Below are 14,945 nucleotides of genomic sequence, written 5' to 3'. Positions count from 1 at the left end.
CACTAGTATTGTAACATGTTTTTTTTTTTCATTGGATGGGTTCTTTTAAAACCTTTAATAAAAATAATTCAAAGTCCAGTCCGTTTAACAATAACAAATTAGCTAACTTCTTTCATAACATTTTCCTACAGGCTACACAGTTCTAGGCCTTAGTTCACAAATAATGTTTTCATACATTTCATAGAATTTTAAAGGGACAAAAAGGAGCTTATTAGCTGATCAAGGATGTCCCTTCCAGCTCCCAACTATAACCACCTGTTACGTCTCTGGTCGTTTCTTAATTTCCCATAAAAATTCTTCCCGAGGAACTTCAGCGATACAAGTCCTTTCTTAAATAAAACTTTTCAATACGCAGAATTTCCACAGTCACTTTAACTTAAACACACTCTATAATTCACAGTGATTTACACACTTTACTTACGGCGTGACTCGATTATCTCGTTATCAATTTATCTGCCAGCTTATATACTAAAATAGAGGGTGTCTAGCAAATGCTGGGATGTATGTGAGGTTCCCCGATCCTCCTAGAATCTCATCACGTGTTACCAGCGTCACGTGACTTCCGCTTTCATAACACACCACTCGCTACTCATGTATTTATCCAATCTTTTCTTGAACTCAGTTAAATTTTCTGCCTTCACCACCTTTGAAGGCAACTCATTCCAAAAGCCAACCACCCTGTTTGATAAGTAATACTAAAATAGAACTGTTGTAACTGGAGCTTAGCCTGTTCTTTCCAAATCTTAAACTTGTATCTTATCATTCTACTCAGAATATAGTTCAAAGGAATTGGAAGTCTTTATCCTATTGGTCATCTGAATAATCTTATAAACTTCAATATTGTCACCTCTTACACATCTTTTCTCAAGAGAAAATATACTTGAGATCTTACTTAACCCATCCCTGTAAGATAACACTTCTATCTCTGTGATCTTCCTAGTTAGCCTTCCACTGAACCCTTTCCAGTAAGTCAATAACCTTTCTTTATAAAAAGGCCAACATTTTTATACAATGTTTCAAATGAAGCCTAACTAGTGATTTGTATGGAGAGACAGTTACTTCCTTTGATTTGTAATAAATATTTCTATAAATACACCCTGAAATTCTATTAGTTTTACTATTAGAAACATAGTAGTGCTTTTCTAGTTTAGGTGACTTATCCACTAATATGTGAAGATCCTTTTCTTTAGTTACAGAGTTGAGTTGGCTCCCTTCTGCATTACCTGTGTGATCCAAATTATGATGACCCAAATACATTACGTTGCACCTATTATAATTAAAGGCCATTTGTCGGATATTTGTCCATTTTATCAATTAATCAAGATCTTTCTTTAAAATCTTAATATCTGCAATAATTAAAAATATTGAAGAGTTTAATGTCATCAGCAAACTTTACTAATTTAGTAATTTTGCCCCAAATAATATCATTAATGTAAATGAGAAAAAGCAAAGACCCAAACACCGATACCTGAGGTACTCTATTGGTAACAAAGTGTTACGACAGAGGAAGTCATGTGATGCTAGTAACACGTCATGAGCTTCTAGAAAATTCATGTCCCTTTGTGAAGCCTCGAGTGTTTACTAGATGTGTGGTATTCTTGTATATAAGACCGCCAAGAAGTGACGGCAACATGGGGAATTGAATTGCAGACAGTGATAGAGACGGACACTTGAGTCGAGCTCATGAATTATAGCGTTTGTTTAAGTTATAGCGTGACTGTGGAAATTAAGTGTATTGCAAAGTTGTATTGAGAAAGAATAAACTAGTTTTATTTAAGAAAGGACTTGTATCGTTAAAGTTTCTTCAGAAAGCATTTTTACGGAAAATTAACAAATGAACACAGAGGTGTAACAAAGGATACTATTTGATTTGTGTAATATTCATATTTGAAACATTCTATACTTGCCCTTAAATCCCTGATGTTAAGCATTCTACACTTGTGTTTAATTCCCAGATGTGGAGTATTCTACACTTGTGTTTAATTCCCTGGCAGTAAACCCCAAATATTTCCACATGACTGATCTATAGTGTCAAAGGACTCTGAACTTTTGTTGTTGGTTTTACCTTGATAATTAATGTTTATTGCTCATTACTGCATGCTCCACATACACATTACATACCAGAATACACCACATTCCACCACAGTTTAGTGGTAAATTGGCAAATAATAATTTATAAACACAATGAAATGGTTTATTTTGGGGGGAACATACTACATGTTTTCTTCGAGAATGTTTATTTTGAAAACATGCAATAATCCACCAATGATATTGTGCAAGTCAAATAAATTGCTCACTGAATAATGAAAACGTTTTACTATAAATGTAATAAATATTGTTTTAATTTAAAACAATTCACAATAGCAATTAGAACATAAACTTGTTTGTTTATGTACGCTGCTTGAATAGAATAAACAAAAAATAGTATGAAATATAGATTTGATTCATCAGAATATTTTGCAGTTGTGTACCATACTTGATAAACAGTCAACTTAGCTAAACATATCTGATTTCATGGGATTTTGATTTCGTTTGGTGACCGTAATATAAAAAAATAACTCATTACAAACATCACAACTCAAACAAGAACTCGTAGTGTACCTATTGAAAACTAATTTTAAATAGAAAAACAAACATGAACAAGATATCTTTACTAAGCCTTAAGCAGTCTCCTTTCATGTGATTTTTTTGTTTCATACTGTAGATATATTCCTGTATATAGCTAAACTACTTGTATACCTAATGATGACAAAACCTTGTCTAAAAGATGTGCATTTCTAACTATGTAAAAACTTATAATAATGTTTTCTTTGGTACCTGTTCATCCTATCTTTAAACTGTGTAAGATTACTTTGTCTCAAGTTATCTGAAATCTTCTCACTAAAGAAAATTTCTGTAACCTTCAAACAGATATATTGTAAAATACAATTACTTTCACAGTTCACAACTACAAAGAACATTTTTAGAAATGTTTTAAAAATAGCTCTTAAACCTTTATATTTAGCCTACTGTTGTATGATATTCGAATTCTTGCTCTATCCAATCATATTTAAACTTCTTTATGAGTGTTTCATTAGCAAATGATCAAACCACTTAATGTGGCACCATAACAAGATGGCAACCACAGCTTCTATGAAAACTAATGCAAAGGCATGAAAATCAAAAAGTGGATAAAATTGTTACGCCTCTGGTCGTTTGTTAATTTCCCGTATAATTTCTTTCGGATGAAACTTTAGTGATACAAGTCCTTTCTTAAATAAAACTAGTTTATTCTTTCTCAATTCAACTTTGTAATACACTTAATGATTCACGCACTTACTTACAGTCACTAGCGCGCTTGACTCAATTGTCCGTCTTTATCTCTGCCTGTCTGCAATTCAATTCTGATTAATTCCTCTCACGTTATCCGGTGCACTTATATACAGGAATAGAGGGCGCCTAGCACATACTGGATTATTCTTGATGTTCCCCGATCCTTCTAGAATATCATGACGTGTTACCAGCGTCACGTGACTACCACTTTGTAACAATATATTCTTAATAGCTGATAGGTTCTTAGCAATAATAAAGTTATTTTCTGGGATTAGCAGAAAAATCTAAAAAAATCAACAAGTTTTGTTTACACTTCTGAAGTGTGAGGAGTGATCTTAAGATAAAGAGTGAATGAGCCAGTGTGTTAGCTACATTAGTTGATTTGTTTTACGTTAGTTGTAATGTAGGCCTACAGTAATTCACGACAATATACAAGTGTTCAACTTTGTAGAAATATTAAAGAAGAAAGTAAAGCAATGAATTATCATTTTATGGATCCAGAGATCTGTGTTTTCAAATGTTGGAGCTTTATACTGGGCCTATGCACATACCATTCACCTTATTGCATGTCATGTGCCGGGTGCTTTCAATCTTGTCGTGGATTGTCTGTCACACTCTGACCAAATATATCCAACGGATATGTTAGATCCACTTGTTTTCAGGGATCTTTGACATCGGTAGAATTTTCCCCAATTAGGTGCATTTGCCACAGGCCTCAATACCAAGTTGCCCCATTTTTGATCACCTGTACCGCATCCATAGGCTTTGGTGGTCGATGCATTCAGCCAGGATTGGTCACACAAATATCGTTATGTGTACCCTCCCATCTGATTACTTGATCAGTGATTTCTCTTGTCGACTCCACTCTTTATTGGGTCCTCCTGATTGCTTCCTATTGGCTAACTCAACCTTGGTTTCCAAGGCTACAATGTCACCACCTGTCTTCCACTTTTTCCCTTTCTTCTTCATCAACCTCAATCCCACATTCCTACATCCCAATCTCCATATACTGCATTTTCACACCTGGCTTTTGTCCAGCCCTTGGTGAGCCGATCCAGTTTCACATGTTGAGTCACCTCCTTATTAGCTCGTTCCATACAGACATCTTCTATGAAAGTATACCAAAACAACTGGAAAGTATTCCGCTGTTGGTCTGTTAACAGGGGGTTTCTTGCTGACAAGCCTTCTATGGCTTATGTGGCAGAATTTCTCACCTGGTTCTTCGACCAAGGGTCTTAGGTCTCCTTGCTTCTGGATATCAGGCGGCCCTATCCCATACCTTTCATTTTTCCCAATACCGTAAGGTTTGTATTTCCCCTGTTCTTCCCATGCTCATGCGTTCCTTGCCGATACGTCGACCTCCCAGACATCCAGCCCTTCTGGATAGGGACATTAATGTGGTCTTCTATGCCCTTACTTTACCACCGTTTGAACCACTTTCCTTGTATTCCTTTTTCACCTGTCCCTTAAAACATACTTCCTTCTTCTCTTAGCCTGTGGATGGCATACATGTTTCATGTACCCTTTATCACTCTACCTATCTTGTCCTTAATCCTGATAATTCCTTTCTGCCTAAGACCTCAGCAACTCGGGAGGGTTGTTCATCCTTTTCTCTTATTTCCCTTCCTTCTATATCCTTTCTTTCCCCTAGACTGGATCTGGATAGACTTCTGTGTCTGGTCTGGGCCCTTTGTTATGTGGCCTGTACTGCTTTCTATCAGACTATGCATAACCAACTTTTTATTCCATGGCAATCCTCCTCCCTTCATGATCTTTTACCTTCTACCCTTACTAATTAGGTCAGCCTTTTGATTTGTTTGGCCTAATCTTCTCTACCTTCCTCCTGTACTTTGTTCCAGGTTTTCTCCCATCATATCCAACATCTCACTTCTTCCATCGCTTCTTGTCTTCGTTGTCTGATGGAGGAGATTCTGCAATCCAGCATGTGGACCACTCCCAGTATGTTCATCTCCCACTATCTTCATTATGTCACACTTTCCTCTTCATTGGGGGTTTCGTCTACCACCTGTGGCCGTTCTCCAGACTTCAGTGTGACTTTAACTTTATTCATACTTTCTTTCTTTCAGGATCCTTTATCTCTTTTTATCACATGGTTCCCACTCTGTAGCATTAGGTTCCTGACCATGTATTCTTTAACTCTAAGTCTGCACTCTACAGCCATGTTGAGTCGTGCTTTATTTTCCATGGTCTCACATGCTCGTCATTGGGATGGGGTGTTCCACAAGATTGCTTGATGGTGAATAACCTCATGATATTTTGCTTCATAAAAATGCCTGTTCTGAATAACATGGTATGGTCTTTTCAAAATATGGTTTTGTGGTCTCCCATTGCACTGTCTTTGGTGATGACGTTCCTCTGAACTCTCCACCGCATTGTCACCCTCCTTTCTCCTGACTTGAGTATGGGATCCTTACCACTTTCCAGTTCCAAGCCACTGGGATGGTTGACCATGGAGGCACCCTCCTGAATGAGTTTCACAAAGAAAGAGCTAGAACCATTTAGTTGAGAATAGAGTGGTGGTTTCTGCTCGTGTAGATGAGATGTGGCCTCCTGATACAATTTACACAACCACTGGAGTCGAGCCATTGTGATGTCGCCTCCAGAGGAGTTGAACCATCAACATACTGGATAACATGGCCTCCTGACACCATTTACACAACCACTGGAGTTGAGCTGTCACCTTACGGGATGATGTGGCCTTTTGATTCCATTTACACAAATGCTGGAGTTGACCTGTTACCTTACTGAAGGATTTGGCTTCCTGATACCAGTTACACAGACACTGGAGTTGAGCCGTTACCTTACTGGATGATGTGGCCTCCTGATATGATTGACACAACCATGGGAGTTGAGCTGTCACCTTACTGGATGGTGTGGCCTCTTGATACCATTTACGTAAACACTGGAGTTGAGCCATCAAAATTGCAGTTCACCCCTTCAACTGGGAGACCTCATCCTACCCTTGCATGAATGTCGGTACCTCGTTAAGGGGTTTTGTATTACAGTGAACCAATTAACATAAGTCATCATGAGTTGATTCCATGGGATTTACATCTTTTTGATACCAGATCTCGACTCCCAGATTTATAGATCATTGATGATCCTTGTGTCATACCCAGAAAAAAGGTGAAAATGGTATGACCCTCATCCTACCCTCATGTGGATGTTGGTATCCTGCAAGGAAGTTTTAGATGTAGTTGACTTGCCGATTACAGTCCACTGTGCCCTAGCCACTCTATACCTCTCCATTTCTGACCTTATCTCTTGCACATTCCAAACATGGGCAAAGAGTATACCTGGCTCAGAAGTGGTGTGGTTCCCTTTTTCTGATCTTTGGATCTATCTCTCTCGTTATCAGGGGTATATTTGGACACTTTCGAGGGTACTTCTTTCGTTCCCTCCTCCTCAATGTGGGTTGCTAGTTAATCTTGGTAAATACCATATTGTAAGTTATAATTTTCCTATACTGAAAATGTATTTCTGGGAGGTACTTACCTCTTTTCACATTTCCCACCCTTCCTCTGCACTTCTTCGGTGCTGTGCTTACAGCGTCTGCCAAACTTAAAAGTAAAGGTTTGGTAGAGGAGTGTAGAGGGAGTCACATGCATCATGTGAGCATATCATGCTACTATTGGTTAAGAGATGATGCATGATGATTTACATGAGAGACATGTTGGAATATAGTAATTCCAACAGGGAGGGGAAGCAGAAGGCTTGTGGTATGTGTAAAGAAAAAGTTCACATATAGAGGGCAGCACTGAACAAGAACAGCTAATCTTGTGAGGAGGAGATAAGTACCTATCGGAAATACATTTTCAATATAGGAAAATTGTAACTTTGGCCCACTCTTTATTTTTCAAGAAATTGGCTGTTCTCTCCTCAAACTCATGTAAAATGATGGTTTTTACTCGAGTTGATGGAAACTCATTCCATTTTTCAACTACCATCTTAGAAAAATAAAACTGTATTAACTGTAGCTTAAGCTGTCCTTTCTGTATCTTAAACTTGTGTCCTTTTGCCCTACAATCTTCAAAAGTATAACACAAATAAAACACAGGCTTTCATCTCTAAATTCAAACATTTTATTTAGTACCCAGAACCAGCTTTTTTATCACAGTTTTTTATTTTTTAGCTACAGTTCTTTCATTGTTGACATTCACCAAGTTTTGCTGAATTAAAGAATCACTCTTCTCACATTCAGCTAGCACTTTATTATTAACGTCATGGAAACCAACACCTTAGCCAGGAAACATTTGAAGGAGGGGAATGTATTATATACTAAGTTCTACATATCGGCATATCTGTAGCAATAAGTAATCCCCCTCCCCTCCCCCCTTAGGGCTTTTGTGAGCTTTCCTTTGAATGGTTTATACGAGTGGTAGAACAAAAAAGGTTGAAAATACAAGCTTTAATTTTAAATGTAATTGGTTTTTGAAGTCAGTATGAAGCTTTTCCTTTAACAAACTACTTTTTTTGCTTAAAAGTGATACAGTTTATCTAATGAAGTTTTGTGTAGAGCTTGAATTATTTTAAGTTTTAAATTTTTGTTGGATAGATCTATGAACATTAGGGGTGAGACAAAACAGTAAGCTCACTGTAAGATATGTATTGCATTACACAAACTATGACATGATACATATCAACATATACGTAAACCCCCATCTCTGCTTAAATGACTTAAAAAATTGTTAGATATGTAGACCAACACACAGACCACTTCAAGAAAACCACATTTATTTACCAGTAAAGAATAGCATAACTACATTACGTGCCATTTTTGCACAAACCAGGTGCCTCCTTGGTGGTTGATATTTGCCACCACCATTGAATTGTCAAAATGAACCATCACCAGACAATGATGGGTGAGAAGAAGGAGGTGATGTAATGCTTGATGTACTGCTAGAAGTTCAAGAACATTGATAAGCAAAACGGCTTCGTCTGCAGACAAACAGCCCAAAGCTTTCTGGTGATTGACCCAGGCCCCCCATCTGTGAAGGGATGTGTCCATGAAAAGATGTAGATCCGGATGTGAAGGAGGAAGCAGAACACCCACCAACATATGTGCTTTGTCCAGCCACCAATGTAGATCATCTCGCAGGGAAGTAGGAAGGGAAACGGGAGTGGAAAGAAGATCCCCAGCAAGGTTCAATCATTCGTGAAAGGATCTAATATGGACATGACCTAGAGGGGACCAGTGCAGTCATGGAGGACCACATCCCCAAAAGTGATAGAACTTCAGGAGCAGTAAGTGATTGAGCTGAGAGGGCATGGTGAACCAAAAATTCCATCAAACAAAGACATAAAGGAGAAGGCAGAGCACAACTGATATTCATGTTGAAAAAGACCCCCAAATGGACTAGATATTGAGTGGGTAGAAGGAATGATTTCTCCAAATTGACCAACTAGCTCAACTGAGCTGCCAGAGAAAGGAGCTAATGAGTATGAATGGTCAATTCCTTCTCAGAATGAGCCAGTCATCCATGTAATAATGAAATCGCATCCCTAGAGTATGGAGATAACGTGCAAAAGCTCAGACTATGCGACAAAACACATAGGGAACTGAAAGCAAGTCAGAAGGGGAGTGCCTGAAATTGGTAAACCACCCCAAGATGGACAAACCGAAGGTAAAGTTGAGACTGATGTGCTATGGAGATGTGGAGGTAAACATTGGAGACATTCATCTTCATCATTCACAACCTTGGGAAAAATGCCCATCTCAGGGTGAGAAAAGACTCCATGCTCAACTTTGTGAGTACGATGAAGCGGTTGAAGCAAGGGAAATCAATGACCAGCCACCAATCCCTGGTTTTCTTAGGGACAACAAAAAAGCGGGAATAATCAATGTCATTGTTGCTCATAGGTAATTGATTAAATCAACCAACTCTATGAAAAATCAGCCATGACAAGCAGGATAAGAGTGTGACAGGTTATCTTTTATAAGTTTAGATGTCTGATGAGATAAACATTTAGCACTATGAAGGGCTGAATGCTAGTGTTTTCAATCAAGCCTTCCCTTAAACTAACTCCATTTACCACATCCGAAGGCAACACATTCCAAAGGCCAACCACCCTGTTAGAAAAATAAAGCTGTCTTATATGAAGACTCCTACCTAGCTAAAAATTATATTTATGTCCCTCAGTCTTACCATTCTCGCCATTAAATATGAAGAAAGATAATGCATCAACACTACCGATTCCCTTAACCATCTTAATCAAATCCTGTAACTCTTTTTCAAGAGAAAACAATTTCAGATATCTTAAGCTATTTTCATATGGCAACCTTCCCTAACAGGTATAATCTTAGTAGCCTTTCACTGTACCCTTTCCAACAGTTCAATGCCCTTTCTAAAGTAAGGAGTCCAAGATTGGTACTCCAAATGTGGCCTAACCAATGACATTATAACCTCATCTTCTTACAGACATAATATTAACTTCCCATTAAAGCAAGCTACCTACTTACAGCAAATATACTTGTCTTATATTCATATTTATGATAATTATAATGTATTGTTCCATCAGTTGGGTACCTTCTCAGTTAACTATATTTTTGAAAATAATCCCAACAATATTTCATGAGGTTTAGCTAGCTTAGGAGATTTAGGCTAATCCTAAATACATAAATTGACAATTCAAAACAATCTGTATAATGAAAAATTAAATTAAAAAGTAATACATGTAGATAAATTAAACATTCTAACTAATACTATTAAAGAAAGTAACTACATGGAGTATATCTTACTTATGGAAAAGTAATCTGAAAATGTTTAATTACTATGATTTTAAATTACGTGTTACATACACCATCAAAAAAGCTTTCCTTATATATATACCAAGTAGTATAAGGATTGAACAGTTAAAAGCCATAAAGGTTTCACGAACAAAAAAGTATATTCAAAAATCGAAGAATGTGTAGTCTAAAAAGAAGTGAACTATTATTATTATTATTTATCTTGCAAATCGCTAAATTTGGAAATGGATAACATATATAGAAGAAAAATGTGATTAAATGACAAGTTAACATTAAAATTGAAACTATTGCCATCATGATATTTTTTAATGTGATACAAAACTAGTATCTGTGAATTCATTACATTCTTTTCACTAAAATTATATTTTGAAATGCTTTTTAATATGAATATAACCTTCAAAAAATTTCAAAAGTTTGGTTTTAACAATGCTACCGACACTGATAGACCTGTGTTTCTCCAGTGAAATTATCGAACGGTTTTCTAGGAAACCGAGTTCGTTGTTTCTTCTCGATGGATAGACTGGCCGTTAGGCCTAACATGGAGACGTCATTAGAAAGTAAGCAATAGAGAACTCTGAAAATGTGATCGGCATGTTTTCACGAAAATCACATGTAAGTAATTTGTTTACGCCGTAAAATACCTCAGCTGATCGCGCACATTTTAGTGGCCCATGCGTGGAGGAACATAAGGTACACACAACTGAGCAACTCGGGCACCCATCCCGTTTGCGACTGCGCTACGTTTTACTTTCGGCTATATGAGGTGTTGGTAAGTCATATTATTAGTTTGCCTGCATTGTTCTGTTTCCGGCCGTTTCTTATTATCAAATAGAAATCCCTTTTGTTTCAAATAATACCGTATCCTCCAGGTAAGTCATACCATATATTTAGATATATAATTACGATAAATGCAAAATTGAGCGATAGGACAGTTTCGTAATGCGTTGCTTGTAATATAACTAGGCTTAGAGAGGAAAAAGCGGGAAATCCGCCATCTTGCGTCTGCGCCGTACAAATAATTGTGGTAATTTCTCATAATATTTCTTTATATGAATAACTTATTTAGTGAAGAAAGATATACTTGTTTGAATATTATCTCTTTAAACGATTTAATATAGTCATACATACAAAACTTACCAGAATATAGTGAAAATGAAGAAAATGTAGACGCAGGGAAATGCGCGATGTATACCAAAATTGGAGTTGATCTGAGCAACTAAATGAGCAAACCCAGGCTGAAAGGCTTTCTAGCAGCTGCATAAGCAGTAACGAAGAGCGAAAAGAAACTCATGGCGCCCTCTGTTAAAGTGCATCAAGTGAAATAGATAGCGCGTAATTCAATTATTTTGAATAAAACATTGTTTTATCTTTGGTTTTTAACTTGTATTTGTGAAAATGTATTATTTGAAGAAGAATTACAAAAAACGTTTATGAGGAAACTATTTTTTATCATAAAGGGTAAGAGTATAAGCAGAGTAATTCGTAAAATATAAATTGCAAAATAGCATTGAAAGTTTCAGAATAATTTGCCTTTTGAAGGGTAAATCACTAAATAGGTACTCATAGTTAATTTCAAAATACATTTAATTAATTTTACAGTGTTTATGTACCTTATAGTAAGATATATCATTAATATTTTACTTCTAACTCATAATTTTATAAGATGTGTTTATTAATATTTATTTTCATTATTTTGTATTTGGGGGAAACCTTTTATTATTTAAGGAAATGAATTATTTTGCAGCTCTGCATACTGTGACTATGTAACATTGTAAATTACTATTGGGTGATTAAATAACAAACTAGAAGGCAAAGACCATTTAACTGCTGGGTTATTTCCTCATGAAATAACAAAAAATCGAATACAAACTTAATGTAATCTTCACAATAATACACATCTTTTCATGAAATTTCCACAAACCACTTTATAAGTTAAGACTGTCTCTGAAATATATATATATATATATCTTACAGAGAAGTAACACTGCCATGGAATAAACCCCACAATATATGGATATAATGGTACACAACAGAATGGCAACCTTTGTGGGGAGTGACAAAATATTTTTATTTTTTTTGTGTTAAGCAAAAACATATAAAATCATAAAGTTACTTCTCTCATATTGGTTACTTGTGTGTATGTAAGATAAACAGTTCAGTGTGGCTTTCTGATTGTGTCATTTTGTTTTTTAGCTCATACTTCCTATAGGTAATCTTTATAAGGTTTTGTAATAGCAAAACTGAAACTGACTACATTGCTGGAGACCTGTTCAAAATCCTATATTTATATATATTATTTAAGGACAGCAAAGGATCTGTTGGTCCATCTAGTCCATCCCATCTGCTATACTAAACTCTAAAATTTAAAGGTCAAATTTTACCCCTCTTCATTCGTATATTTTGCGTACGAATCGACAAACGCTGACACACTTTTAAAATCCTCAGCCATAACTATACATGTCACGACTAAGATAAAACTACAGTTTAACATATAGTTACAGAAATTAACCGAAACATAAACCATAAAACTGAATGACTGTTCCTACCATATGGTTGAAACTTTCATGTAGACCAAGTTGTCTCACCTAATATATAGATTTTTTTTTTGTACAATAACTGCTCTAATAACGAAAGTAGTTGTAGAAAAACTAACATAACCATAGATTGTAAAGTAAGCGCTGTATTTTCCTATTTAATATAACCTTTCTTCGGGAGGGGACAAAACACGTCGATTTAATCGATTGGCTTATTCAACTGGCGTACCGCTACTAAAATAAGTTCGCTTTTACTGCAATTTTATATAAATTCCTAAAATTCATTAATTTTTGTCTGGTTATTTTAGGAAAAGGTTTTATAATAAAAAGATTTGACTAAATACTTGGATATTTTTGACAATTATGTTTTAAAAAGGAACGTAAAACATTGACAGCCATTATTTTAAATTCATTTAATTTTCACGAAATTCAAAGTACACTTGCACACAAAAATTAACAGATGAAGAGCTGTTTGCCTACCTAAATCTTTAATGTTTCTAATCTGAGTTGTTTTGAAAGAATTATATGATTTTATGAACAGAGTTTTACTCTATGTTGTGCGAGTATACTGAAACGTTAAGTCAGCGATAAGGATTGGGGCGGATCAATACATTTGGATGATTGTGAATAGACAAGTTTCGTGTTTCATTGTACTCTTGTGAACGATCCACTAAATTCAACGCTTCGTTGTGAAAATGTGTGATGTATTTGGAAAGTTGCATGTTTTTCGAGATTAGTATTTTTTACAAGACTGGGAAATTACACATTCTTCCGAACTGAATCTAATACCTGATTTACTGAATAAAGTTTTACATTGTATCAAGATGACAAAGGGTAAATAATTCACTGATAGAAGAAAATGTACATTCCACTGTTAACTTCTGGGGCGAGGTTGATCGATATCTTTCGCCACGTCTATGAGAATTCATTTTCCATTTTTTTGCTTGAATTGCTGGAATATCACTGGTAGTAGTTTATTCGTAGCTACTTTTTTCTTGTTTTTTCTTTCTTTTTTTTAAAGTGTATTTGATTTTAAGATTAAATATGGGTTGTTATTGCGATATCATATATTACCTTAGACTGTTCACATCTTGGTTTCGTGTTATACTTAACTCGTGAGAAGCTATTCTCATACGAAGGTGTGTGTGTGTGTTCCTATCATATCGAACTGTTATGTACTGGAAATAATAGTATGAACAAAGAAAAAATTCGCTAATGCATGTTAGTTCTAATTATTACCGCAGTAACTAATCATTTACGGAATGAATTAAAGGCATTAAACGTGTGTGTGTATTTAAAATGTTAAACTTCGGGATAATGTTGATAATTCACGGTTATCTCTCTCTCTTTTTTTTTTCTTGGCCCCGTTAGAAAAGTAATTATTGGACTTTATGCAAATTTGCAATACCAACCCTAATATGATGTTTTTAAGACAATTAAATAGGTCATTATTAGTGTTATGATATGTTAAAATTTCGTGTATGGTTAAAACAAGTGACATGTTTTAAAAAACTTTTTCAACATAGGTTTTTGTGAGTGTTCTCATCGAACTGAACTTTTATTCTGTAATTACTCTTGAGTACTTAAAAAGATTAAATGGGGGCACGACCAAATGAAACTTTAGAATAACGGCACTACCTTACAAAACTTAATGGGAGTTTTACTGACCGACCTAATAAACCTAGATAGGCGCGTGACTGTTTTACCAAATAAAACTTAGTGAGAGTATGGTCACACCACCTAATAAAACTAAATGGAGTATGGTCACACCACCTAATAAAACTAAATGGAGTATGGTCACACCACCTAATAAAACTTAACAGGAGTATGGCCACACCACCTAATAAAACTTAGTGAGAGTATGGTCACATCACCTAATAAAACTAAATGGAGTATGGTCACACCACCTAATAAAACTAAATGGAGTATGGCCACACCACCTAATAAAACTAAATGGAGTATGGTCACACCACCTAATAAAACTTAACAGGAGTATGGTCACACCACCTAATAAAACTAAATGGAGTATGGTCACACCACCTAATAAAACTAAATGGAGTATGGTCACACCACCTAATAAAACTAAATGGAGTATGGCCACACCACCTAATAAAACTTAACAGGAGTATGGTCACATCACCTAATAAAACTAAATGGAGTATGGCCACACCACCTAATAAAACTTAACAGGAGTATGGCCACATCACCTAATAAAACTAAATGGAGTATGGCCACACCACCTAATAAAACTTAACAGGAGTATGGCCACATCACCTAATAAAACTAAATGGAGTATGGCCACACCACCTAATAAAACTTAACAGGAGTAT

General features: G+C 35.8%; 1 protein-coding gene across 3 annotated transcripts in view; it reads left to right on the top strand.

Annotated features, from left to right (window-relative positions):
• The first annotated feature begins 10,674 nt into the window (after positions 1–10,674).
• Positions 10,675–14,945, top strand: part of LOC106474909 (5-demethoxyubiquinone hydroxylase, mitochondrial-like) — a 13,433-nt gene continuing 9,162 nt past the window's right edge. Inside the window, exon 1 of one of the 3 annotated variants that reach the window (XM_013935607.2) lies at positions 10,675–10,693. The gene's annotated coding sequence lies outside the window, so the exon portion shown is untranslated. Of the gene's footprint in view, positions 10,694–10,742; positions 10,951–14,945 lie in introns of those variants that run through there. The other 2 variants (XM_013935606.2, XM_013935605.2) reach the window with 2 other exon arrangements.

Source organism: Limulus polyphemus, unplaced genomic scaffold (genome assembly GCF_000517525.1).
Source record: "Limulus polyphemus unplaced genomic scaffold, Limulus_polyphemus-2.1.2 Scaffold7843, whole genome shotgun sequence".
NCBI classification, from domain to species: domain Eukaryota; kingdom Metazoa; phylum Arthropoda; class Merostomata; order Xiphosura; family Limulidae; genus Limulus; species Limulus polyphemus.
This window is presented reverse-complemented; position numbering and strand designations above follow the sequence as displayed.